We start from the raw sequence: 27676 nt of genomic DNA, 5'->3' as shown, positions 1-27676 counted from the left end.
TGTCTTTGACGGCGTGGCTGTTGAGACGGCCATGCTGAGGTCCCGGGGGTTTTCCAGCTCTGTGGTGCGTACCATGTTACGAGCTCGGAAACCGTCTTCCGCGAGGATATACCATCGCGTGTGGCATACGTTCTTCCAGTGGTGTCGACCGAGAGGTTATGCACCGCGGGAGTTTCGTCTGTCTCGGATTCTCGCCTTCCTGCAAGCGGGACTAGATCATGGGCTTCGCCTTGCTTCTTTGAAGGTACAGGTTTCGGCCCTATCTGTCTGGTTTCACCGTAGGATTGCTACAATCCCGGATGTGCGCACCTTTATGCAGGGTGTTCTCCGCATTCAGCCGCCCTTTGTTCCACCTGTGGCGCCTTGGGATTTGGCTGTGGTCCTGAGGGCTCTCCAAGGACCGCCGTTTGAACCACTGGGCTCAGTGGATCTTAAATGGCTAACAGCTAAGACTGTTTTCCTTCTGGCCATTGCTTCGGCCAGACGTGTTTCTGAGTTAGGGGCTCTTTCTTGTAGACCCCCTTTCTTGGTTTTTTATGGGAACAGGGCAGTGCTCCGCACTCGGCCCGAGTTTCTTCCCAAAGTTGTTTCCCAGTTTCATATTAACGAGGAAATAGTTGTTCCGGCCTTTAACTCACCGGGTCTTTCCGTGGGTGAGGCCTCCTTGGATGTTGTGCGGGCCTTAAGGACTTATGTTGACCGCACTTCTTCGTTTAGGAAGTCGGACGCTTTGTTTGTCCTCTTTGGCTTCCGTAAAAAGGGTTGGCCTGCTTCAAAGCAAACTTTGGCAGCCTGGATCCGTATGGCTATTTCTGAAGCTTATCTTCATGAAGGCCTACCGGTCCCTCCTTCTCTGAAGGCTCATTCCACTAGGTCTGTGGGTCCTTCGTGGGCAGCTCGACGTGGTGCCTCGGCAGTTCAGATCTGCAAGGCTGCTACGTGGTCTTCTGTCCATACCTTCGTGAGGTATTACAGGTTTGACACCTTTGCCTCTCAGGATGCTTCCTTCGGGCGGCGGATTCTCCTTTCTGCACAGGAGCGTCCCCACCCTTAAAGGATACTGCTTTGGGACATCCCCAAGGTATCCTGTGGATACCCTATGGACCCTGAAGTAGAAAATATGAGATATGGTAAGAACTTACCCTTGTTATCTCTATTTCTACGAAGTCCATAGGGTTCCACAGGACTCCCGCCCTGTCGCACCTGTGCTGCAGATGGGCTTTGCTCTGGTCACCGGTTTTCCGTCTCCCTCTGGTGAGAATGTGATTCTTGTATGTGTCCAGATCTTTGTTCTCTCTCTTCCTTCTCCTCCTCCGGCCTATGGCTTGGTAACTAACTGAGGTGCCTTGGCCCGGGGGCGGGGTATAGGAGGGGGACCTAGTGCATCCTGGGAGGCTGAAAGCTTAACTCTTTGGTGCCCTGCGACTGACGTCACACCTATACCCCAAGGTATCCTGTGGAACCCTATGGACTTCGTAGAAATAGAGATAACAAGGGTAAGTTCTTACCATATCTCATATTATTTAATTTCAATATCTATTCTGGTAATTGCGGCTTTCAGTGTTTGTTCAATGTCTTTGAATGTACTGTCACCCCCTTACAACTTATTTTATGTATGGTTCCCCTTTTTTCTTTTTTCTGTACCCCCATAAATATTCTGCATTATACTCCAATACAAATTTATTGATGGGGGAAAAAAAAAAAATAGGTACAGTCAGGTGCATAAATATTGGGACATTGACAGAATTTTCATATTTTGGCCTCTATTCACCACCACAATGGCTTTGAAATGAAACAAACAAGATGTGCTTTAACTGCAGACTTTCAGATTTAATTTGAGAGTAATTACATCCAAATCAGGTGAACGGTGTAGGAATTACAGCGGTTTCTATATATGCCTCCCACTTTTTAAGGGGCCAAAAGTAATGGGACTATCAACTCAAAAGCTATTTCATGGACAGATGTGGGCTATTCCCTCGTTATTTCATTATCAATTAAGCAGGTAAAAGGTCTGGAGTTGATTCTAGGTTTGACATTTGCATTTGGAATCAGTTGCTGTCGACTCTCAATATGAGATCCAAAGAGCTGTCACTATCAGTGAAGCAAGCCATCATTAGGCTGAAAAATCAGAACAAACCCATCCGAGAGATAGCAAAAACATTAGGTGTGGCCAAATCAACTGTTTGGAACATTCTTAAAAAGAATGCACCGGAGAGCTCAGCAACACCAAAACACCCGGAAGACCATGGAAAACGACTGTGGTGGATGACAGAAAAATTATTTCTCTGGTGAAGAAAAACCCCTTCACAACAGTTGGCCAAATCAAGAACACTCTCCAGGAGGTAGGTGTATATGTGTCAAAGTCAACAATCAAGAGAAGACTTCACAAGAGTGAATATAGAGGTTTCACCACAAGATGTAAACCATTGGTGAGCCTCAAACAGGAAGACCAGATTAGAGTTTGCCAAATAACATCTAAAAAAGCCATTACAGTTCTAGAACAACATCCTATGGACAGATGAGACAAAGATCAACTTGTACCAGAGTGATGGGAAGAGAAGAGTATGGAGAAGGAAAGGAACTGCTCATGATCCAAAACATACCACCTCATCAGTGAAGCATGGTGGTGGTAGTGTCATGGCGTGGGCATGTATGGCTGCCAATGGAACTGGTTCCCTTGTATTTATTGATGATGTGACTGCTGACAAAAGCAGCAGAATGAATTCTGAAGTGTTTCGGGCAATATTATATGCTCATATTCAGTCAAATGCTTCAGAACTCATTGGACGGTGCTTCACAGTGCAGATGGACAATGACCCGAAGCATGCTGCAAAAGCAACCAAAGAGTTTTTTAAGGCTAAAAAGTGGAATGTTATGCAATGGCTTAGTCAATCCCCTGACCTGAATCCGATTTGAGCATGCATTTTACTTGATGAAGACAAAACTGAAGGGAAAATGCCCCAAGAACAAGCAGGAACTGAAGACATTTGCAGTAGAGGCCTGGCAGAGCATCACCAGGGATGAAACCCAGCGTCTGGTGATGTCTATGCGTTCCAGACTTCAGGCTGTAATTGCCTGCAAAGGATTTGCAACAAAGTATTATAAAGTGAAAGTTTGATTTAATATTGTTTAGTTTGTCCCATTACTTTTGGCCCCTTTAAAAAGTGGGAGGCACATATAGAAACCGTTGTAGCTCCTACACCGTTCACTTGATTTGGATGTAATTACCCTCAAATTAAATCTGAAAGTCTGCAGTTAAAGCACATCTTGTTTGTTTCATTTCAAAGCCTTTGTGGTGGTGAATAGAGGCCAAAATATGAAAATTCTGTCAATGTCCCAATATTTATGGACCTGACTGTAAGTTATTTAATATTCCAACAGGACCCTGGAAAGGTTTTGCCACTTCTGGACATAAAGTACCAGAGATCTTAAAGAACACTCAAGTGATGGCAACTTTTTGGACAAAGAAGGCTCAGACCTCAGTGACCTAACTGTGGAAGACACATGCCTTCTCTAGTTATCACTTAATGTTTGATTATGGTGTAGCATTTAGTGCCGATCGCGGCACTAACATGTCCGCGAGTCGCACCACGGTATACTATGTCGCGTCCCCGATTGCGGGAGTGCGTCTCCATTAAGTTTTATGGAGAAGCGAATGCGCGTACGCGATCGTGGGAGTGCATGTCCATTATGTCCTATGGAGATGCAAATGCGCGTCTCCGATCACGGGAGTCTCTGCACTACGGACCAAGAAGCAGCTGTATTTATTACTATTTGTTTATGTAGGGCTGTACAGAGAATGTTTGACCATTCACATCTGTTCCTGCCCCAGTGGATCTTACACTCTATATTCCCTACCTCTTGTACACGCCTACACTAGGGTTAATTTTTTCGTTGGGTTTCAATTAACCTACCAGTACATTTTTGGATTGCTGGATGAAACCCAGGTATGCATGGGGAGAATATAGAAACTCCACACAGTTGAGACCATGGTGGGAATCGAACTCACAAACTCAGTGCTGTGAGGTAGTAATGCTAACTATTGCACCATCTGTGCTGTCTACAGGTCAATAACTAGCGATTTCCTGGATTTGGTGCAATTCCTGTGCGACAGTCCATAGATTTAATGAAGTAATTTGTTTAAAGGCAAAACCAACCTGATTTAGTCATTTAAACTAATTGCTACTCTAAAACTGACTCTTGCCAGAAAGTGCATCAGCTTCTATACATTGTGGACTATTACATTTTACCCCTATATGTAGGCTGAAAACTGGTGTACTTTCATTTCAAGGAGTATTCACCATTGTAAGGTTATTGAAAACAAAAAGACCCCAGCACAGATAGTAGAAACACCTAGGATGACTGTGGGATTTAATCACAGGTTCCCATATTAGTGTTGGTCTTCTTGATTCTCTTTATTGCAGTTGATGGACAGAGACTGGCACAAGGGCTGCCACATGACATTCTGCTGATCAGTAAAGATGAGATAAGATGGAAATAGTAGTATTGTTATTCTTTATATAGTGCCAACGTATTCTACAGCTCTGTACATTGCATAACAATAGAAGAACATACAATGAAACGAAAGGTGAGGAAGTCTTTTATTTAGAAGGTAGATGGTAGCATTCAGAGTTCTGGAACACCAAAGTGCAGAAAGGGGAAATGTTTAGGTACAGTTGAGTTGTAGATTATTATTTTACAAGCTGTAAAATGAAGAAAGCATGATTCAAGCATTCAGGGGAATTGCAGTGGATGCTTCTTAACGTGCCTATTCGTATTGTATTACAATTGGACAATGCAGAGTATTTGGCTGGATAGCGACCTTCGTCAGACAGTGTGTACATTGTCCTGCCTCATAGAATTTGATATGTTAACCCAAGTGCTGAATGTCTGGACCATTTTGATTTGGGCAGAATCGGATACGGCCAAATTTGGCCGAAATTCTGATACTAAAGTATTTTTATTTTAAGCACCACAAAATGCACACTGTTTTTGAATGAATTAAAACCTTTCCTCTTTACTAACAAATGTTACAATTAGTCTCTGTTTTGTGTCCTGTTCCAGTCTCAAATGTCTGCTCCATACTGCCTGTCTGCACATCAGATAATGACTCTAAGTGGAATTAATTTGCTCGGCGGGTGGTAACCTTTAGAATAGACAAACGACTGTCCGTGAAGTGAAAACTGCACAGTAGGGGAAATAAAGCATTCTTGGTACAAAGGAGTACTGATTTAGCAGGCGCACTGTAAATGTCACATTTATTAAATATAGACCTTAAATAATTACATTAACCATGTGGCTGCCAAGGTGCAATCTCCGCTCCCGCCGGCTAGACCATGCCCCCCACCTGCTTGGTCGACTGCGGCTCGAAACCCCCCCTCCCCGTCACTGTGTGTGTATGTATGTGTGTATATATATACATATATATATATATATATATATAAATATATGTAAATAATATTTAACCCGTCAACAAAATAAGCATATAATGCGATACTACGTCAAATTGCAGTAGGTAATATAACAAGGGCCCTTCACCTGCCAGCTCCGCTGCCTGGATTTCAGTGGTGTTCTGTGCTCCTTAATGCTTGTGATGGACACTTGCAATGTTATAATAGCCAGAATTCACCCAGTAATGCAATCAATTTCAGACTAGCATATTATAGACTGTAATGTTTGTCATTCAGGCAGCAGATGTTTGTTATGGACAAGTGTGTGCAAGGTGGGCACTTGCCAGTAAATAGCAACCCGTGGTGCCAGAAGTGTCTTACCATATATGGAAACAGCTGCTCCAGTGTAATGCAACAACTGCAAACTGTAGTTGTTTAATAATAGACCGTGTAATTGCACCAACAAATTCATGAGACAATCCAAAATAATGTCCAGGCTGCTTGACTCCAAAATCTATCCACTTGTCAGAAGTGCTTGTAAATCTGGAGAGATGAGAAGCACCTTTTGTGCAGAGACTTTAAAAAAAGAAATCTCCAAATTGTGCAATTAAGCAGGGGTGGATTGGGATGGAAAACCAGCCCAGGAAATTTATGGAAGCAGCCCTAATGGAGGTGGGGTCTGTTGAGGGGGGCAGGACCCCTCCTCATAGGGCCTGATTCTGAGTTGAAACCTTCCTTGCGTCTTTTGCTACAGTTGCGTCTGCTAATAACGCTACATTGCCCTTCCCTGGTGTACATCCGTGCCTCCGAATATGCAAGGACTGAGACGCCCACTGTCAGTGTCTACAGAAGCTGCCATCATGCTTTGTGCGTTTCCAGGCACCACCATTGGTCGCACCATTTAAACTTTCACCAGCCCAATGCTAGGTGCAGATCATCAGTCTGTGTATGGCATTCTAAGTGAGTAATTCACCGTCTCTATAAGCAAACACTTTCAGCAACATGCCCATACTACGTTAAATCTGTGTCTGATCAGCCAATCCCCTGTAACTGCCTAGGAATGCCCAACATATTTCTAATAAACTTCTTGGTGCATGCATCTGAATCCGTACTGCAACTCTACACCATCGGGACGCATAAGCGGTATAAAGCACACAAATGTGCAGATGAAATACAATGCAGAAGGAAAAAAAAAACATTGGTCCATACAGAAAAAAACACGCACATTAGCTCCCCACATTAAAAAACCAAACACTTTGGCCCCGGACAGAAGGCAATAAAACACATTGGACCCCTTAGGAAAAAATGCACACATTGGCCCCCCCCACATTAAAAAACCAAACACATTGGCCCCGACAGAAGGCAATAAAACACTTTGCCCCCCCCACAGGGAAAAACAAAACAAAACACATTGACCTCCACAAGAAAAGAATAAACACAATGGTCCCCACAGGAAATAACAAAAACAAACACACTATCCCCCAACAGGAAAAAAAATAAACATATTGGCCCACAGAAAAAAAGCAAACACTGGCCCCTACAAAAAACAATAAAAACACATTGGCCCACACAGAAAAAAAATAAAACACATTGGTCTCCACCAGGAAAAAAAAACAGAAAGACATTGGCCTCAATAAGAAAAAAATAGGGTCAGCAGTCTATGTCCCTGAGGCCGGGGGTATGGTGGGTAGTGTATGTCCCTGGCTGTAGGGTGCTATATATCTAGGGGACCAGGGAGTAGGGTATGATGCAGAGGCCGGGGGTAGGTTGATTATGGGTATGAGAGGCAGAGATGGTAGTTAGGGTGGGTACTGTATTGTGAGGTCAGGGGTAGTCTGGTAAGTCAATCGCTCCCACCAGAGGCAGCGCCTGGAGCACGAGCTTCATACACTCGGTCACTGCTGGGGTCAGGATGGGAGTAGTAGTGGGATACAGGGGCAGGATGGGAGTAGTAGTAATGGGATGCAGAGTATAGGATGAGAGTGGTAGTAGTGGGAAGTAGCGGGTTGGATTGGAATAGTAGTGCAGACCAGGGGCAGTATAGTGTATAGGAGTAGTAGTGCAGATCGGGCAGTATAGGAGTAGTAGTAGTAGTAGTGCAGATCAGGGGCAGGATGGGAGTAAAAGTAATTTGGGGTAGGCTTGAAGTAGTAGTAGTGTGGAGCAGGGGGCAGACTGGGAGTAATAGTGGAAAGCAGGGGCAGGATGGGAGTAGTAGTGTGGAGCAGGGGCTAGGGTGGGAGTAGTGGTGGGAATGATTGGAGTGAAAGGGACATAACCCGAACATGTCACCTTCTCTCTGCATGGATCACCATCCATCTCTCGCGCTGGCAGCAGCCAGTGTTCACATCCAGAGTGACTGAAATGCTCCTCCTACCCACGTCCTGCTCCTCCTGCTCCTAGTCTGTCTCAGGACTCCCAGCCATACAGCTGCAGGCAGCACATGCCCCATTCATCCCCCGCATGATCACGTCCACCCCGCCTCCTGCAGCCCATGGGGTTGGTCCAGCCCTGACAATCCCACAGACAGGGAGGGGGCTGCTGACGGCTGGCGGAGGCTGATGGAGAGGACACTGCACAGTGATGGTGCAGCCGCGAGCTACCGGTTCCTGGAAGCATGGCAGGCAGCAGACAACGCCGACCTAGACGGCAGTGTTGGGCTGGCCAGCCCTGCAGACAGCTTCATGGGACTGGCACAGCGGGAACTTTCCCGACAGCCCAATCCGCTCCTGCAATTAAGTATACGTATGGATGGCCTCCTTAGAGCAGTGCTGACCTCTGCAGAGAGAGCGAGATGGACTCAATACTGCCCCTATAACCTTGTAATAAAATACTCTACAGGACTGAAGAATGAATGTAATGGTGTAAAGCAGGGATGGGGAACCTCCTGTTTGGGGGCCGTAAAAGGCCCCGGAATCATTTGATCTGGCCCTCTGAGCTTTTTTCTGCTAGCCTCATCTGGCTAGCAGAGTGCCTAGAATGGCACACTGCAGCCAGAATCTATGCAGCAGTGCTATCTGGAGCATCCTTAGGACCCTTCAGACGGTCACACAGCTCCCTGGAACATCCTCAGGATGCACCAGGCATTGCTGTAATCATCTGCGATTGTGGCCCCGCACCCATGTGATGTTACTTGCAGGGGGGCGTGGCCTGCATCAGGCCTACAAATAATGTTATATATATATCAAAATGGCCCTCAGCAGAAAAAAGGTTCCCCACCCCTAGTGTAAAGGCTGAGGAGTGACCATTAACATTAAATTCATACAGTTAATTCTGCATGTAACTGGAGTCGGATAGTGTTAAGTCCTGATTTTACCTCGAAATATCTATACAGTGCATCACAGGCAGCAGCAGCCGACCCGAGATAACAATAAAACCTCCGCAGAGGCAGATTTTTTCAGGAACAAAATCAACTCAATGTTAAGAATAAGATATTTAGCATAGAGCCCAGCTGTATATTGGCCCATTGTCCAGACTTTAGTAGCTCAAAGCTGCAGTTTTTCTCTGACTGTAAGCAATTCCCTACCGTTGCAGGGGATTAATCCAGGAACTTTCTTAGGACAGTTTAATATTACCTTGTTCTTCAATGGCGAAATTCACCCAGTACAATTACAGGTTGAGTCTCCCATATCCAAATATTCCGAAATATGGAATATTTTTGGCATGACTTAGATAGTGAAACCTTTTGATTTTTGATGGTTCAATGTACACAAACTTTGTCTAAGGCACAAATTATTAAAAATATTGTATAAAATTACCTTCAGGCTGTGTGTATAAGGTGTATGTGAAACATTTCAGAACTCTTTATTATCGGTTCTTTTCATCAGGTTACAAAGATACATAAAAAACATCTTCGCTTATGACCGAACACCCAGAGTGGTTTGGTGCCACAACCCATCCAACTGCAAACACTGCCTGAATGATGTCGGTAAAACGTGTACACCCACCACCAATGACATACTAATTCAGCACTGATCCTTGGAGAAATCAAGCATAGTAGAAAAACATTACTGAATAATTCTATAAAAGAGATACAAGTATCTTCTTGCAATTATAGCAGTTTTAGATTGAGTCTTCCATATCCAAATATTCTGAAATATGGAATCATTTTGGCATGACAGAGATAATTAAACCTAGATTTTTGATGGTTCAATGTACACAATCTTTGTCTAAGGCACAAATTCTTCAAAATATTGTATAAAATTACCTTCAGGCTGTGTTTATAAACTGTATATGAAACATAAATGAATTTCATTTCTGTACACAAACTTTGCTTGAGCCACAAAATTATTGAAAATATTGTATAAAATTACCTTCAGGCTGTGTGTATAAGGTGTAAATAATACGTAAATGCATTCTGTGTTTAGATTTTGGCCCTATTCCTAAGACATTTCAATATGGTACGCAATTATTCCAAAATACGGAATATTCCGATATCCAAAATACCCCTGGTCCCAAGCATTTTGGATATGGGAGACTCAACCTGTAATGGCTTATATGTGTCTTATCAGTGAATCTTTTAAGAGATGTTCATTCACTCCATATTCCTCACAACATGGTTTTATGTAGCAAGTAAAAGTAATAAACTCACAATAAGAACCACTTGTGTGTTAGCTTATCTGGCAACCACTGGCAAGTAAAGATGGTAAAGTCCAGCTCCTCCTCCTGCCACCAATGGGAAAATGAACCATACAATCCTAACACCACAGCGATTGTAGATGACCTGGAACCCTGACGCATTTGATCCAATAGTGCTTTATCAAGGAATAAAACCTACTCCAGAGTGCTTTTCTTAATTCACAAGTTTTTTTATATAGGGCTTTTAATTTAGCATTACCTGTCACATGATCTTACCAAATGACTATATGTTTCTGTTTACCAGGCTCATTTTTTCTACAAAATTATAACAATTCACTCCTAATACACACATACAAAATATATAGCTACATTTAAAGTATAAAAAGCAAACAAACCATTAATACAAAATTAATACAAAATACATGCAGTTCTTCCTTCCGAAAAATGCATTCTGCAGTGACAGTAAAAATACACTTTAATTGGAATAGGAAAATAGCCTCTCCAAAATGGTGATCTATCTGGGTTGGGTACGAATTGTCGACATTGGTCATATTGTCGAAGTTGACAACATCAACATTCATCATACAGTGATAAAATGTTGTAAAGTCAACATTTTATCCTAGTGTCCCAGTGGTCACTTACCTGCTCCTGGTGGCTGCAGCAGCATTTTCCAAATCCTGGCAGTCACGTGACTGTCACTTCTGGGTCAGAGCTCCGATCTTTCGGCGTTCCAGGAAGTATTTCTCCGCTATCCTTAACTCCTCTAATCCTAATCTTTCCCTCTAGTGACTAGCCCTAGCCTGCCCCCGCAGCCTACCTCTAATGTTGACATTCTGAGAATGTTGACCAGTTGCCTGTCAACATTTTAACCATGTCAATATAAAAACAGAAATGGGAGTATCCCTAAATATCCTCCAGCATACTAAATTGTACCTGCAACAATACATGAAAACTATATGGTAATAGAAATTCAGAGATATTTGTTGCATGCATTTGCAAGTACATGGTAAGCTGCCAGGCCACTTCACGGCTTCTCTGATACTGGCAGTCCCTACTCTGTATGATAACAGAACCCACTCTGGGCCATGTAATTGTCTGTTGTAAGGCCTCATGATCAAGGCACATACAGAAATACATCCAAATTGAGAGCCAGCTTACCTTGGAGTCAACCCTGGGAACTCCAATTAGCACTACAAGAGCCAGCATGCCCTCCAAATGCTGGCTCATTCATGCCTCTCAAAACAGCAAACATAAAATGGAAGCTGCTCAAATTAATTTGGCAATACTCCTCAGGGGCATTAAAAGGAGGGGTCACACAGAAAAACAGGGGAGTATCCCCTAAATATCCTCCAGCACACTAAATTGTACCTACAACAATACATGAAAACTATATGGTAATAGAAATTCAGAGATATTCATGCAGCTGAAGAGCATTGCCAAATTCATTTCAGCAGCTTCCATTTTATGTTTGCAATATCATAACTGTTGACATTATTGAGTCGACCTTTTGATTACATCCCTTATATCTATAACAAAATAACTGAAGTGTGTAGTTTTCCGTTTACAAAATTCTGATTATTATTAGGAGGTATACAGAGCTCTCATTATTCTTGGTATGATGCCTGCAAATCACATCAAAGTTCAGACATGCTCCGTAAAATTCTACCCACATGATTTATAGATCGCACATGCTCAATGCATAAATGTTTTTTTTTTTTTTTTTAAATGGCCACCAACATACAATCAACAGTTCCTCATGAAAATGGCACTTGTAAAAGCATATTTAGCTTTAAAATGTAAACAGATTGGATAATCTTTTTGAAACTGTCACTATTTAGTAATAGCTCTTAAGAATCAACCTAACAATAATAATTTCTGGTAATAATAATGTCACCAGACAATAGCTACTAGTGGGCCACATAATTTGAAAGCGCGAACTCCCCTCTTTCAAATATGGGTTGCCGGTGTCATTATGCGTTTTTCATAGCACATGGTAACATTGTCCAGTGATCACTAGACAATTTCTAGTAGGGGCCACATAAATTTGAAAGGGGGATCTTCCCACATCTCTGGACTCCAACTTTTTATCTTTATCAGGTTTTAATGCCTGGTGATCATCAGGAATTTGCAATTGGGTCTATGGAGCTGATTCGGACCAGCTCACTAGGATGCGAATGCTCGTAGCTGGCCAATATTTGCTATCTGCGCGAACCACTGCGAAAGATCAAGAAGCGTTCGCTCGCCCAGCATAGACAGCCCATATGAACAAGTGACAGGAGAGGCCGTTTGTGGGTGGTAATAGGGGCAGGACACTAGAAACGGGGGAGTGGACCTGCGAACGCAGGCGTGCCTGAGCGTCTCGACGCCTTTTCAGAGGTGTACATAATTAACAGGCAGCGTCATTGTACACGCGTCACCTGGTTGAATTTCACACTGAAGTTTTCGCAGTGCTTGCGGCAGGGTATAGTCAACCTCAAGCGCTGCGATCGCATTCGATGGTGCTCAATGTACCAATGGTTTCATGCATTTCCAGGAGATGATATGCGCAAGTGGGCGTCTTAAGAATGGCTGGTGGGCGTCTGCATACACAAAGTGATCGCACGCCAAGACATAGTGGGCGTGCTAATGCCTTGCTGTGCGATCGTCTGCCTTGCGTTCGCTCGCACCTAGCGTAAGCTATTACAGCACACGCCAAGCATCTAGCGAGTGGATCTGAATGAGCTCCTATGTTCCAAGTTAGTACATTTATTGTTTGCGAGTAGTAGTGATCTACCCATTTTGTTTTATTTGCTAATATATTTCATAACGTTTTATTGTGGCACCCCACTAAGACCCTGTATGCCTAACAATGCTGAGGTGCCCCTACAAAAATGTAAAGTTGTACGGTGCCTCCTATATTGTCTAATATAGGCTATCATTTTGTTTTCTTTGGGGTCCAGGGACCTTTTTGCACTGGCCCTCTCAGCGGCGGTGGACAATAGGGGACAGTGAGTAATGTGGCTGGCTCAAGGATTGAACTAGAAAATGGCAGTTGGTGGCTGCACTGTGGTGAAGTAACTGCCAGAGAGCGCAGAGCTGCTTGGCGTGTGCTTATTACCTGGTCCCAGCGGTTCCCCAGATGGTGTGAGGGGAGCGGCAGGAGGATAAAGCAGCAGAGGGTGTGTGGCAGAGACCTGGGGCATGGCCTAGGCTGGCTGAAAGGCAGACACCATTACCATATAAGTTGTTTGGATGACAGACCTACAGAGGGGCAGTGACCAGCAGTGAGAAGTAGCAGCACCCCTGACAGTCTCCCTCAGCTCTGAGGACATTGCGGGCAGCAGGAGAGCTATTGCAGCTTTACACCCGGCCATCACACACCAGCTTACCAACATTACAGTTTGCTAGAGACTGGCCATATCCAGTACAGATTAGTCGGAAAAATATTATAAAAGAGGGTATGTTTCCTTCACCACCCCCATTTTAATCTAGTGATAGCTACAATACATAGCAATAAACTACTTACCAAGCACTCTCTGCTAAATAGATGCCAATACCATTGCCAGGCTTCACTGAGGACCCTCTAGGAGATTACTGCTGGCAGCTTTCTGTTTATTCCAAGATTAAGAAAGTCCATCTCTATTTAACTTCAGCAAAAGGAAGAGTATCATTCCAACAGTGCACCACCTGTACAGTAATCAGCTGAACACTATTATTTAGACTAACGGGGGCCCCACTAAAGTATATATACAATATATTGTGACACAGTCAGATTAGGGGTTCCTCTCCTGGGTAGAGGACTCCTTCCTTACACACACAGCAGCTGGGAAACAGTACGCCAGACTGGATTCAAGTACAAGCTGGTCGGCGCCAGTCTTTATTGTACAATGTCAGAAATAACATAAAGAAAACAAACATAAATCCTAGCCCTGTCGGGGCACTAACTTCACAAGTGACTTCCCTCACTACAAGAACCTGGCAGGGCCTAATGCCCTCGCCAGCAACAAAGGCACAGCACAGCACTTACAAATCGGTTTTCAAGTGTCTCTGAGCAAACTCCCTGCCTGCTCTCCCAGGTGAGACACTTAGCCTTCAACAAACTAGGCTTATATTGGCCACTCCCAGGTGGAAACCCTAACAAACCTGTTACCAGGCTGCAAGAACCAAAACCTGGAGTGGCCGTGGGTGGAGCCCTCCCTCTCCTCTCACCCACAACCCCCAGGTCCCAAACCGGCTTTTCAAAAAGCCGAGACTCAAGCCTGCTACACTGCAGACTTTCTCCTGGGGGTTTAAAACACATAAGACAGGAATCTGGGACAAATGTACCTGCCACAGACCACTTTACCAGTGATCCTATCACAATATATACAGTACATGTCAAAGTATTTGGTGTGTTAAACTTGTTATTTATCATATTGCAGGGATCAGTTTATCCAATCGTTTGTTAATGTTGACTATATTTAAAGGTATTGTTGTTGTGAAATCTACTAAAACCATTACAGTGAAAACCATATGCTGTTGTAAATAAACATAGATGCTTTATTTGTCATTCTAACATTGCTGAAGATAGAATTCTTCATAAATAAAATTACATCTTCAGTTGCAGCATCCAGATGTGGCACACTCTCTCTCTATTTTAAAACACCCTCCTTACCTCTGTGGGAGTTAGATGAACCTGTGTTCAACAAACAAGCTGCTAAAATTGGGTAAGGTGTTCAACCAATACTAAGACATACACTTTTTACCTGGGTATCACATTATTGTAGCTTTTAAGGGATATAAGGGTAGGATGGAGTTTAGTAAGGAAATAGTTTACTTTTATTTGTATACTATTTTTTTAGTTCCTATTTTTTTCCACTTTAACTGTTTGTTTATATTATAGAATAAAATAAACTTTGGCTGTAACACTGATTTAATCAACAAAATAGGCATTGCATTTAAATGGGAAACTTCTTGTAAGTTGCTCTTTTAAATTATATATTGTTTAGGGTTTATACACAAGTGCTGTAACTCACAGCATAAATCTTAAAATATTTTGGCTTTAGTCTTCAAAGTTTTGCTAGGAATTTGATAGTTTGTTCTGGGTCACATCGAGTGAGAATTAGGCTGAAATGTTTTAATGTTTTCATAAGGGTGTTAGAAACGGGTTGGGTATGGGATGCCAGCGCTCAGGATGCCGGCAGGTCAGAGTCCCGACGCTAGCGTCCTGACAGTGTTCGGATACCGACACCTTTTGGTAAGTATCCTAAACCTAATCCTCCCTCCCCGCATCCTAACTTTAACCCTCCCGCAGTCTCAGCCGAACCCTCCAGCTAGTGCCTCAGCCTAACCCTCCTCCTAGTGCCTAACCCTAATTCCAATACTTACCATCGGGATGCTGGTGCTGGGATTCTGACTGGTGTGGGGGCTGTCTTTACCGAGGTGAAGCAGGAAGCCGTACCAATGAGATGTATTAACATCTCACCTGCCAGAGCCCACAGTGCATCAGCCTACTGCTTATGCGCTGTCTCTCACCGGCCAGCTCTACTTGGCATGCGTGAGATCTCACAAGCATCATGATATCTTGCGTGCAGCTCGGAGCCGTCAGCCGCCGCAGTCAGAGACAGTGCTGTCCCTGCTGTAGTGATGGGGCAACGACAGCTGCTGAAATCAATAGCTGCAGCTGTCGGAACGGTCAGTGCCACTGACCATTCATACATTGGGGTCTATTTACTAAGCAGTGTTAGGAGACAGAGTGAAAAGTGATAAGGTGCCAGCCAATCAGCTCCTAACTGCCATCTCACAGGCTGTGTTTGAAAAATGACAGTTGGAAGCTGATTGGCTGGCACCTTATCACTTTTCAATCAGCTCCCAACTGTCATTTTTCAAACACAGACTGTGAGATGGCAGTTAGGAGCTGATTGGCTGGCACCTTATCACTTTTCACTCTGTCTCCTAACACTGCTTAGTAAATAGATCCCATTGTCTGGCACATCAGCGCTGCTATCTTGTAGATGGCAGTGCTGATAATAACAGTGGCACATAGCGCCTCTGTCATTTACCACCCACCCCACATTTATAAATGGTGAGAAGCAGTATAAGCGCACATAATGTGTGCTGATGCCACTAAACCCCCATAATGATGGATCATACATCTACCCCTGAGTGTAAAGGGTGGCTCAACAGCTGGGATAGCACATCAAAAGGACTCGGGAGAGAGAGGAGAGTATAATTTTTAGTGTTATGAAACATTTTGTAGTCGTCACATTTATACTCTTGTTTTGTGATGTGTGCTTTTAGATATCATAAAAGTATGCACCTTTCACCCACAGTATTTGCCTAGTTGACTTATTTCACCCATGTTGAGATAATAAAAAGTCCAGGGGCAACACATAAGGACTACTTATGGTCAGCTAATTTGGCTGGCAGGGTGATGAGAACTAAACATCACCATGGTATCCTTGCAGCATTTTTATAAAATGGTATAAGTGGTTTCTGTATGACCATTGTATGTTCCATAACTGTAGTGTTAGCCAAAGGCACTATTGATCAGAATTTACAACACAGCGCAGAACCTCTGTTAAACACCCCAATGAATAATCATGCACTTGGAGGGGTTTAAATAGCTTAATATGGCCAATAAAGACATGTCAGTTTTCAGGTGAATTTCTCTAAAAAGCTCGATAAGGGTTAAATGATGTGGGACAGGTATGTGGAGGTGTTATATTGATGGGAGAGGGTTTTTGAACTTGTAGATGTAAGTTAAGTGTTTATTCTGACTTTTCACAAACTTGTTTCAAAACACTGTACAAGCATTTTCCTGTACCCCAAAATACTGGAAAGACTTTAATTTGATGAAAAACATATGCTGGCTATCATTATTTAACCATTAATAAAATGTGCAAAAAACTAATATTTGACATCTTTTAAGAACATCCATTACTTTTCTTATGGCCACAGCTTTCTATATGGTCCTGCTATCTCATTTGCCAATTTTTGGGGGTCCAGAATGGTTTACCCACTTTTTCATGCTCCTCTCCCAGTTCACTCTTTGTTATTAATTTGCACATCCTCGCTTCGATTAGTGCAGATTGGCATTTCTAATTGCATCTTGCTTTTCTTGGGAGCGTGCATTACTGTGAAGTGTGTGTTTCATGAAGCAAACTCACAACAGGATCAAGCTCTAAGAGTGAGCAGGTAACTGTTCCCCCACCTCATTCTGATTTTTTTTATTTTTTTTTATTTGGGTACAGACTGTTCTCTCTGTGTCCCAATAAAGATAGACAAGGCTCAAAGATTGTTTAGGGTCAGAACATCTTATTGTCTTTGAAGGTGTAATAAAATTGACCATGTCTATAGCTGGATTGTACGCATGTCTTATGGTGCGTACACACGGTACGATCAGTCAGCGATAACGATATCGTGGTCTGATCTCCCTTCACCTTCCCGGTGTGCTGGATGATCGATATAGTTCATCCGGCACACCACCAACGATGGGCCAGCGACCCGTGATCAACGATGTATGTAACCTGGACGATAGCGCCCAGGTTGGCCAGCATGCACGGCCAATGGTTTATATCGTTATCGTCCATACATTCCCGCGCATCGCTGGTCGTTTGAGGGTTGGAAGGCACAAAAAATTAACGATATGAAAGATATTGCTCATATCGTTATTTTTATCGTACCATGTGTATGCACCATAACAGCCAAAAAATTGCAAGAAATACTCTTTCCTGTCACTTGGCCAAGTCAGGCACCAGGTTTTTAAACAAGATCGTTTTCTTTCTGAAATGTTTCACTTGAGTATTCCCTTTGAATTTCATGAAGATTAATTGGCTTCTCCCGCATAAATGTGTAATCAGGAATGTTTCCAATCTCTTTTGGCATATGTACTTTTCATAAACAAAAAAATGCATTTAATTTTCTTCAACTCCGTACTTTTTATTCCACCTTAGTCCTGTAATCGCTTGGCTCCTCTCACCTTGTACAGAGCCACGAGAAACTCATTTGGGACAACAGAAAAGGAAAGATTAGTTTGCAGTAACCAGAAGTGAAAATGTGTTTGGATACAATAGGCTGAAACACTGGTTTACAAATTGGTTTTCCTAGACTTTTGATCTACCAAATGACAGGGAGACCAGACTCCCATTGCTTATTTTAACTTGTCAGACAGCATTTCTCTTTTTTATTCAAAATCTTTTAGTTATTTTTTAAGTTTTTAAGGGAAACTGCATCAAAATAATGCCTTGCTGTATTTTGGCTCCAAGGCTGATAATCATTTTAATTGTAGTTTTAATTAGGACAGTTCCATATACCAATACTGTGTTTTAATACCCTTTTTAATGTTATTTATCCACTTTTTTTCCAGAGTCTTTTTCTGTGTGTGGTTTTTGTTTCGACAGTTCTTGTTTTTACTTTTCAGTCATGTGCCTACTCAACACATGGCTGTAATGTCCATAAGTTAGCGACATACAGGCACATCTGGCCTGCCTGATGATACATTTATATAGTATTATTCCTTACACTTTGGGGCAGATTCAATTAGGCTGTGGGGCTTCCCTGCCCTGTGCTATTTATTTAGTGTCGCTACCCCGCAGTTTCATGAATATTCTGCGTCAAATGCACCCTCTGCGGTTTACTGCATGCGGTTACCCCAAAGATTCTGGGCATGTAACCCAGGACCTGTGGATTAATGTGCGTTAGCCATGGGTTTACAATGCAGGGAAATAGCCTTATAATTGAATAGGTTTGGGGATTAAATCCGGAGCTTTAGCTCTGTGGTAAACATTGCCGCTAATTGAATCTGTGCCATTTTATGCTGGGTTTTTTCTATTTATTACAAATGTTTCACAGGACATAGCACGATATAGCCCCACAATTCATAGCAAATAAGGATCCGTGTGAGTGCAAGTCAAAACAAATGATAATTCCTCTGCATCCAGTAAGAGCCGTTCAGTTAATGAATTACAATTTGTACAGCAATTCCTTACAGTTGTACCCTGTCTCAGCATTTTCCAATCAATGCATGCATCAGTAAGTTAGGGCTGATTGAGAGGGATCCAGAGGAAATGAAGAGACCTTGGCAGATATCTGAGATCTGTAGTGGTCTCAGAGATATCTGTGGTATCTGCAGCTGTCTCTCATTCTTAAATCCTGAGGAGATGTAGCTTTTGCAGCTATCCCCAAAAAAATAGGATTCTGGTACTCACCGTTAAATTCCTCAGGGGTACTCACTCTGATTCCAAAGGGGATACTGGAGTATAGATTGGTGCAGAGTGGAGCCGGCATTTTAAGAATTTAGAAGTGCGACTGGCTCCTCCCCTTCTATGCCCTTCACCTCTTCAGTTCTAGAACAGAGTTGAGAGGAGACCGAGGGTAAGAACCTCTAGAGAAGGAGGAAAAAATATAACAAGCAGATGAAAAATAACAGCACTGCAGACAGGGCGTCCAGTGTCCCCTGTGGAATCAGAGTTCCAAAATCCTGTTTTCTCCTTCATCCACAGGAGACACTGGAGTCAAGACTGTGGGAACATCCCAAAGCCACCTGGACGGAAAAGAGAGCGATGCGACACCTGAAAAACCTAAATGGCCAAACTGTGAGCGCCAGAAGCCGCAAAAGTGTTGAAGCTGTAGAAATGAACAAATGTATGATTCCTCGACCAAGTGGCCGCTCGGTATAGCTCAGGAACAGCCACCCAAGATGGCCCAACAGAGCACGTAGAATGCGCTGAATGGAAGCTGGTTAGGTCCGAGATGCTGCCAAATAAGCCAGTCGTGTCCAACGCGCCAGAACCTGTTTAGAAGCAGGCCATCCTTGCTTAGCCGCTTCATACAGAACAAACAAGGAATCGGACTTGCGCAATGTAGCAGTCCGGTCTACATAGATATGTAAGGTGCGAACCACATCCAAGTGCACTCCCATAGTGCACTGCGGGACCCGGAAGACGAAGCTCACTCCTGAGCTCTGTCCACTCCTCGGCACTATGGGAATGACGTTATGACGTCACTCTCATAGTACACTGCGGGACCCGGAAGACGAAGGGAGCTCCGTCCTCCGGCTGCCGCCGGGGGTTTGAACAGGAGCCGGGTGCCCGCTGGTAACACACTCAGTGGGCGCCCGGCAAATGGACCTCCCTGCTGCGGCCCGGGGGGAGGGGGGGAAGCAGTGTGGCGGTGGGGGGCTAGGTGGGGGGTACTGCGGGAATGAGTGCGGCGACGGGAAGGAATGAGGCCGTGCTAGGGATTGAGTTATAGCCTGGTGGCTAATCCAAGCGCCCTCTGATGGCTGACGCCCTACGCACCTGCATAGTCGACGTAACGGGCGGGCGGGCCGGCCCTGCCTCTGGCTGGTTGAGAAGTTTCGCCCCTTCTACACTGGCTGCCTCCTGAGAGCTGTCCGTTTACGGAAGCAGCTCCTAATCACCACGGCTTAGGAGACTCAGCCTTTCCCCTGCTAAAGGGGAAGGCTGGGATTACTTACCCCGCCATGCCGCCGGTGCGCGGTGCACCGTGGGGGACCCGGACTCAGCCGCACGCAGCTGCTCCCCTGCTGGTCCCCTGCTCTCAGTGATGGAGCCGTAAGCAATGGTCAGGGACCGAGCGTGCGCTTCAAGAAGCGACGGCAGGTCCCTCCGGCGGCTCCCACGTTGCAGGCAGACAGGGGTGAACTGTCTGCCTGTGAAGACGAGGATTAAATAAAAAAGAAAACAAAAAAAAAATTCTCAGAGAGAGCGTGCCCAGGGACCAGCTCCCTCGAGGCACTTTTCTAAAAACTGAAGAAGTGAGGGGCATAGAGGGGGGGGAGCCAGTCACACTTAAATTCTTAAAGTGTCAGCTCCACTCTGCACCCGTCTATACCCCACAGTCTTGACTTCAGTGTCCTCTGTGGATGAAGGAGAAATGTCTGTTTGTGGATGATTATTTTCTATGCCCCTGCATGTGGCTGAAAAGTTGTCAAGGAATACATCTGTAACCATTGTGAGAAGCATAGTTGGTGCATGTCAATAATCTGCCTGGTTATTGTGAAGGATTTAGGGCTTCATTTATTAACGAGTTTTATCGCCGAAAAGAGTGATAAATTTCACTGTGTAAGATAAATGGTGCTCCAGCCAATCAGCTTCCAGCTGTCAACTGCTAGAAAAATGAGAATAGGGAGCTGATTGGCTGGAGCACCATTTATCATACACAGTGAAATTTATTACTCGTTTTTGTGATAAAACTCGTTAATAAACGGGGGCCTCAGGGCCTTATTTATCATTCATGAGTGATAAAACTTGTTGAATATGATAAATAGTGCTCCAGCCAATCAGCTCCCAACTGTCATTTTTCAAACAGAGGACAGTTGGAACCTGGTTGGATGGATCACTGCGATCATACTCAACGAGTTTTATCACTCGTTATGAATGATTAAACTCGTTGATAAATAAGGCCCGTAGGGCTCGATTCAGATCCGCTCGCTAGATGCGTACGCTGGCTCCCAAACTATGCAAATTCGGCTAAGTGACGACACAGCAGGCGATCGCACATTAAGGCATAAGCATGCCCACTATGTCTTGGCGTGCGATTGCTTTGTGTATGCAGACGCCCACCAGCCTGTCTTAAGACGCCCACTTGTGCACGTCATTTCCAGGAAGTGTATGCAACCATCGGTACATCGGGTATCATCGGATGCATTCGCAGTGCTTGAGGTTGACTATACCCTACCGCAAGCACTGCGAGCACTTCAGTGTAAAATTCAACCAGGTGATGTGTACAATGACGCTGCCTGTTAATTATGCACGCCTCTGAAACGGCGTTAAGACACTCGGGCACGTCTGCATTCGCACTTCCACTCCCCTGTTTCTAGTGGCCTGCCCCTGTTACCCCCCAAAAACTGTCTCTCATAAAGCTGGGCTGTCTATGCATACGCTTCCCGATCGTTCGGACTAGTTTGCGCACACACACTGCGATGCATGTGCACATTGTGAACCATCGGCAGCTACGAGCGAATGCTCCTTAGCGACCGGGTCTGAATCAGGTCCATAGTGAGAAGCAGAGCAGGAAGCCAGAAAGGGAAGCAATGTATCACAAATAAACACTTTTATTTCAACCTTTTGTACATAATGGCAGTGATTTTGTGGACTTTTATGAAACTTACAATCAAAGTGCACAATCACGGCTGAAAGTGTTAAAAATACAGCTTCTTGTCACATCCATTTTATAACCACATATCATGTTGAAAAGTTATTACTAATACTGCTGCTGTCTGCAATAAACTCCAGTTTCATAGAAGTATTCTGGCAGGCCCAATAAGATTCTATTTCTTTCTTTCTGTATGACCTGTGAGGACAGCCAATATTACTGCTTCATGTTCCAGAAAAAGTAATATTTTACAAGTCCCATAAGTTATTGTCCAGGAAACATGGATCATTTTATTTGCTAAATCAATTATTGGGCATATTCTCAGAATTCTCTATTAAGTAAAAGTTGTGCCCCACTCCCAAAACAATCCCTCACATTTATACATTTTCTACATTCATAACTAAATGCTACCCTGCAGTTAATTTTGAAATTTATACCTCTGTGGCTCTGGTAGTGTAGGACCCCCAAACCTTTGACAGTAGAGATTGAGATGCCTGCTTTTTGCGAAGTCTTGGTGTAAGTCTTGTGTAACCTGACTCTAAGGGCTTTATTTTCGCTTCCTGGCAGCTTGCAGGGGAAAACATAAAACGGCATCCGCAGTCAGTGCCGGTGCCGCATAAAATTTTCACCTGCAACCTGCCGGGAAGCAGCAGCTCTTCATAAATAAAGCCCTACGCAGGGCGGGCTCCAGGGGTAGCCGTGCCATGTGCAGGATGGGTAATAGTCGCGCATGGTCTATTTACCATAGGCCACGCCCCTAAATGACATTGCACGCCTCCCGTGTAACATCAGGCTGGGGGCGAGCCCAGCACTCCATCACTAGCTTGGTTTCCCCTAGCCCTCTCCCTGCACTGAATGGATTATGCGCGCAGCATCCATTCAGCTACATCGGGTGTCCGGCACCGACACACAGCTGCAGTGGTGGGGGTGCCCAACCTCCCGAGGGACACTTTGGCCCACGGGTGGAACAGCGGGGCAATGCCCGAAAAGTGGGACTGTCCCGCTGAAATCGAGATGTTAGGAGGGATTGCGCCCTCAGTGGGGTGGCGCTCATGTTCGACCGCAGTGGTCGAACATGCCTCGAGCCGTCCCTAGCCCTACGGTTGAATTGCTTTAACTTAATTACTGGAAGTAATAGATTAGTTGTCAACTTGGATTTTCTCAATCTTTTTATTATATTTATAATCAATTGCTCTAATTCTATACACGCTGTGGTACTGGCAAATTCCTAAACTGTAAGAATTGGTTAGATTTTGAAATCCTCTACTTTGCAATGCTTTACAGATCTGCCCAGCTACACTGTTGTCCATAGCGCAGCGAATCGCGCTATGCTTGGTGCGAGACGGACTCCCGCGATCAGAGACTCTCATTTGCGTCTCCATAGGATATTATAGGAGATTCACTCCTGCGAGCGGTGACGCGCGTTTGCTTCTCCATTGGACTGAATGGAGACGCACTCCTGCAATTGGCGATGCGCCATAGCGATTAGCCACAATGAAAGTAGGCGCATCTGTATTACACCGTTAGGGCCAAATGTAATAGCCTGCGATTTACTGGAGTCATCGCTATTCCAGCGAGATAGTCATTAGATTTAAAGTGGCAATTAGTTTAAAGACAAAACCTGGTTGGTGCCTTTAAACTTGAATATTATTATCTTTTATTTAACTGATCATCTGTTCGGGGGGACACAAATGTGGAGGACCAGTTTCTGTTACTGATAAATCGGTTCCTCTAGTCGCCTTTTGCGATGTTGACCTTTGGGTTAGCTCAAAGACTGTCTGTCTGTTTTTTATATTTATTAGATATTGGAAACTGATCAGTTTTGAGCTTTCAGTTGTCTGAAGTCTGCGTGCCGTCTAAGAATGGTGGTTATAGTGCACACTGCGACTTGTCTCGGATAATATTATGTTGTGAATGTGCAAAGCCTGCTCCATCCATCATATGCTGGATGTTTTTCCCTTGTCCTGCACGGCTGTGTTTTGTTTTAAAAGTGTGATATTCTTTGGCTGCTAGACAAATGCAGTATTTCGACTTAATGGGCCATAGAACTGAAACATTTCAAGGTTAGGAATGGCTTGTCATTGTGAATTTATAATGGACTCTGTAGTTAATATTCTTCCTATCCAATTAATGTAGTTTTGTGACAGTAGAATAAATCGGATAGATTATGAATTTTGTCTTTCAATGATATATACTTTTTTTTCTGGCAATGTGTCCATGGTGTTATGTTTCATAATTACAGTTTATAAACAGAACATCCGTCTCTGCTTTGTACTATGCACGTTTATGCATGAAGATGTAGCTACAAGAAATAGGATCTCCGCAGAGGCTGTAAAAACAAATTATTTCCTGTGATATATAAATAGGGAACATATAATTTCTGATTGACACTGTTAATAGAAATAAAAAGTATATCTAAAAAGGAGTAACTCAGCTCGACACGTGCCAGAGACCCTGGTATAGATTACAATGGGCCCCATTTATTAAAAGGGCCCCATTTATCACTGAACGTAAATACCAGTGGCATTTTTTGTTTAATATCTCAAACGAAAAAGCCACTAGTATTTATCAATACTTACCCCCTCTGTTGAGGTCCAGCAAAGTTCTCCTAGTCTGCGAGGTCCTCTGCTCGGCTGCTGGAAGTCTAACACTGCCAGCGATGGTCTCCTGTGTACTTTGCATGCACGAGAGCAAGTCTGCACATGTGCATGACATGGGGACCCGGCACTGCCTGGAAGTCTTCGCTGAAGCCGGAAGGGCAGCGCCGCGTCCCCATTGCCATCAATGGGGACTGCATCGCTCTCGCCATCTAAAAATGACGAGAGCAATGCTGTGACAAATCGTGGTAAATTTAGATTACTGCTGTTTGTTAAATATAGAAAGGATGACATAACCCCTTTAGCGAGCACTAAAGGGGTTTTGCTTAGTTAATAAATGGGGCCCAATATCTACAAACAGGGCCGTAGCTAGGGCGGTGTGATCGGTGCCGTTGCACAAAGCGCACGACGCCCTGTGGGCGGAATCAGCCGCCACTATCTTTAAAGGCTGGGCTACTGACAGTGACAGCAAGCGGTTACAGCACCTGTTTACATTTTAGTGCTGTCCCCAAGGCTTGCGGACCAGCGGCCAATCGCAAGCAGCCATGGTGAGCCTTCAGTTCGGCAGCGGCTGTGATCTACAGCTGGGCAGGACGGGCCAGCGGCAGAAGAAAGAAGATGAAGACCAGAAAGTGCTGCAGCTTGTGGGAAGCAAAGCGCTAAACAAAGCTCCCCACTTACTTGCAGGTGGCCTTGGCCACCAGTAATTTACCCCCCCCTTCCTCCATAGATCCAGGTGTCGAGCATTAGGCCCGTGGGTGCAATCAGGTCTGTGAGGCATGTTAGGCAGGCAGAGGCACAAGTATAAGTGACTCTTGGAATCAGACCCAGGTCACTTTGTGCCCCAAGGTAGTCAGGCAATGAGTGGCTGGGCATTAGGCCCAGGCCACTCTTTGTTAAAGGATAGGTAAGGGGGGGCCCGACCGTTTGGCATAATATGTTTAGGTCCTGTACTGTGTGGTGTATAAGGGTCACTACTGTGTGGTGTATAAGGGGCACTACTATCTGGCATAATGTTAATAAAGGGCATTACTGTCTGGCATACTGTGGATAAGGGTCTATACTGTCTGGCATAATGTGCAATAAGGCTACTACTGTTTGACATAATGTGCAATAAGGGTACTACTGTGTGGTATAATGTGAAAGGGGCTTTACTGTGTGGCTTAATTTGAATTGATGCTTTTCTGTGGCCACACCCCCTCACTGCAAGGCCATGCCCCTATTTATGGTGCACACCTTCAGCATACGCTGTTTTTAATTATACTAAGCGGGGGTGCAATGCTATTTCTGGCACAGGGCACCAAAATGTCTAGTTACGGCTCTGTCTACACAGTTACTTATGTTTTTAGATTTTGGTATTTTTACCATTGTACAAAATTACATTCACTTGATGGTCTGTGAAACGTTTCTTACAAAATACATGGAAAACCTACTCCAATATTGCAAACTGATAACCCACAGGACAAATGGGTTAAGAGCAATTTATGATTGGGAAGTGCTATATATCTAAGTATTTTATATTATTCTGGTTTTCCCCTTTCTTATTTTTTTATTTTATTTTATTTTTCACTGGGGTGGGTTTTGCTATTGCCTTTGGGCCTGATTCAGACCCGCTCGCGAGCGCATAGCGCTCGCAAGCGGGTCGATGGTGGGGTACTGCGCACATGTGCATGTCCCGGAGCGAGAGAAAAATGTTGATCGACAGCTCGCCCCGTTTTGTAGGCGGGGAGGAGGGGTGGCTACACAAACGGAGGCGCTCCTGAAGCTCTCTGGGGCTTGCGACGGACGAGACCCTACCACAAGCGTCTCGTTGCAAGCCCCGATGGTCGCAACCATCGCATCCATCACCTGGCCGCTCGCTAAAGCTGTCACCCACAGCTTAGCGAGTGGCCAGGAGGCCGCAAAAAAAAAAGACTCGGATTCAGAGCGAGTGCTCTTCAAGAGCGTCCGGCTCTGAATCAGGCCCTCTGTTCTCAGTTATTTGGCTGTTACTCAATATATTGGTTAGGATTATGTTCCTACATCTTTATGGCTTTTAAATTACTGTCGATAAATGTTAACGTGCTTAATTCCCTTAGGAAACGTACTGTAGTCTTGAGTGCCTGTAGGAGGGAGAGGGCTGACAGTTTTTCTTCAGGAGACCCACTTCACTGGCTTCCACTCTCACCTTCAAGGTAAGCAATTTAAGCAGACCTTCTTTGCATCTGCAGACTGTAAAAAACGGGGGGTTGCAATTTTGATTCATCGCAATACTCCATTTGTTCACAAGAGAACGATAGAAGATCCGGAGGGGCGCTACGTGATGGTCGTTGGTACCCTCCGCTCAGAGGTTCTCACTCTGATCTCAGTATACGCCCCTAACTAAGACCAACCGCAATTTTCCTGCACTCTGTTTAGACATATTGGAAGGGTAACACAGGAGCATGTTATTCTGGGTGGGGACACTGTTGTTGATCCCCACTTAAACAGATCGGGCACCCCTAAATCCCAAAAATATGCTACTCCATCCCGGGCCTCACTCTTACGTCATCCCTTAACCAATTTAATTTATGTGACTCCTGGCACCTTAGGCACTCCTTGGCTAGGGATTTACACCTATTATTCCGCACCACACCAACATTATTCTCGTATAGATATGATCCACGTCTCTCAATTATTCTCCTCTCATGTCATTGATGCTGGTATCACTTCATTCACATGGACTGATCATGCGGGAGTTTATATCCTTTTAGATACGAGGGTTGTTCAAAAGGTAATGCCTAAATGCTCACAACTCAAATTTCATTATAGATACTAAGACTTCAAAGTATTATACTGCAAATTTTCAAATCTGTAACAGAATGACTCTACTCAAAAAATTCACCATCTGCCCTCAAACATTTTCTCCACCTCTCAACCCAAGCTGTGAATCCACTTTGGAAAAATTCCAGTGGTTGGTGTTTGACCCAGGAACGTATGGCGTTTTTAACAACCTCTATGTCTTCAAAATGTTGACCACGGTAACAGTTTTTGAAAGGGCCAAACAGATGAAAG

General features: G+C 44.3%; 1 protein-coding gene across 9 annotated transcripts in view; it reads left to right on the top strand.

Annotated features, from left to right (window-relative positions):
• TANC2 (tetratricopeptide repeat, ankyrin repeat and coiled-coil containing 2) overlaps positions 1-27676 on the top strand; it is a 632660-nt gene that overhangs the window by 74330 nt on the left and 530654 nt on the right. Inside the window, exon 1 of one of the 9 annotated variants that reach the window (XM_088470701.1) lies at positions 26799-26817. The exons of the other annotated variants lie outside the window; for them this stretch is intronic. The gene's annotated coding sequence lies outside the window, so the exon portion shown is untranslated. Of the gene's footprint in view, positions 1-26798; positions 26818-27676 lie in introns of those variants that run through there. 9 annotated transcript variants of the gene reach the window in all.

The sequence above is a fragment of the Taudactylus pleione genome, unplaced genomic scaffold (assembly GCF_031769625.1).
Source record: "Taudactylus pleione unplaced genomic scaffold, aTauple2 ptg000102l, whole genome shotgun sequence".
Classification (NCBI taxonomy): domain Eukaryota; kingdom Metazoa; phylum Chordata; class Amphibia; order Anura; family Myobatrachidae; genus Taudactylus; species Taudactylus pleione.
The sequence above is the reverse complement of the archived record's forward strand: the minus strand, read 5'-3'. Positions and strand labels throughout refer to the sequence as shown.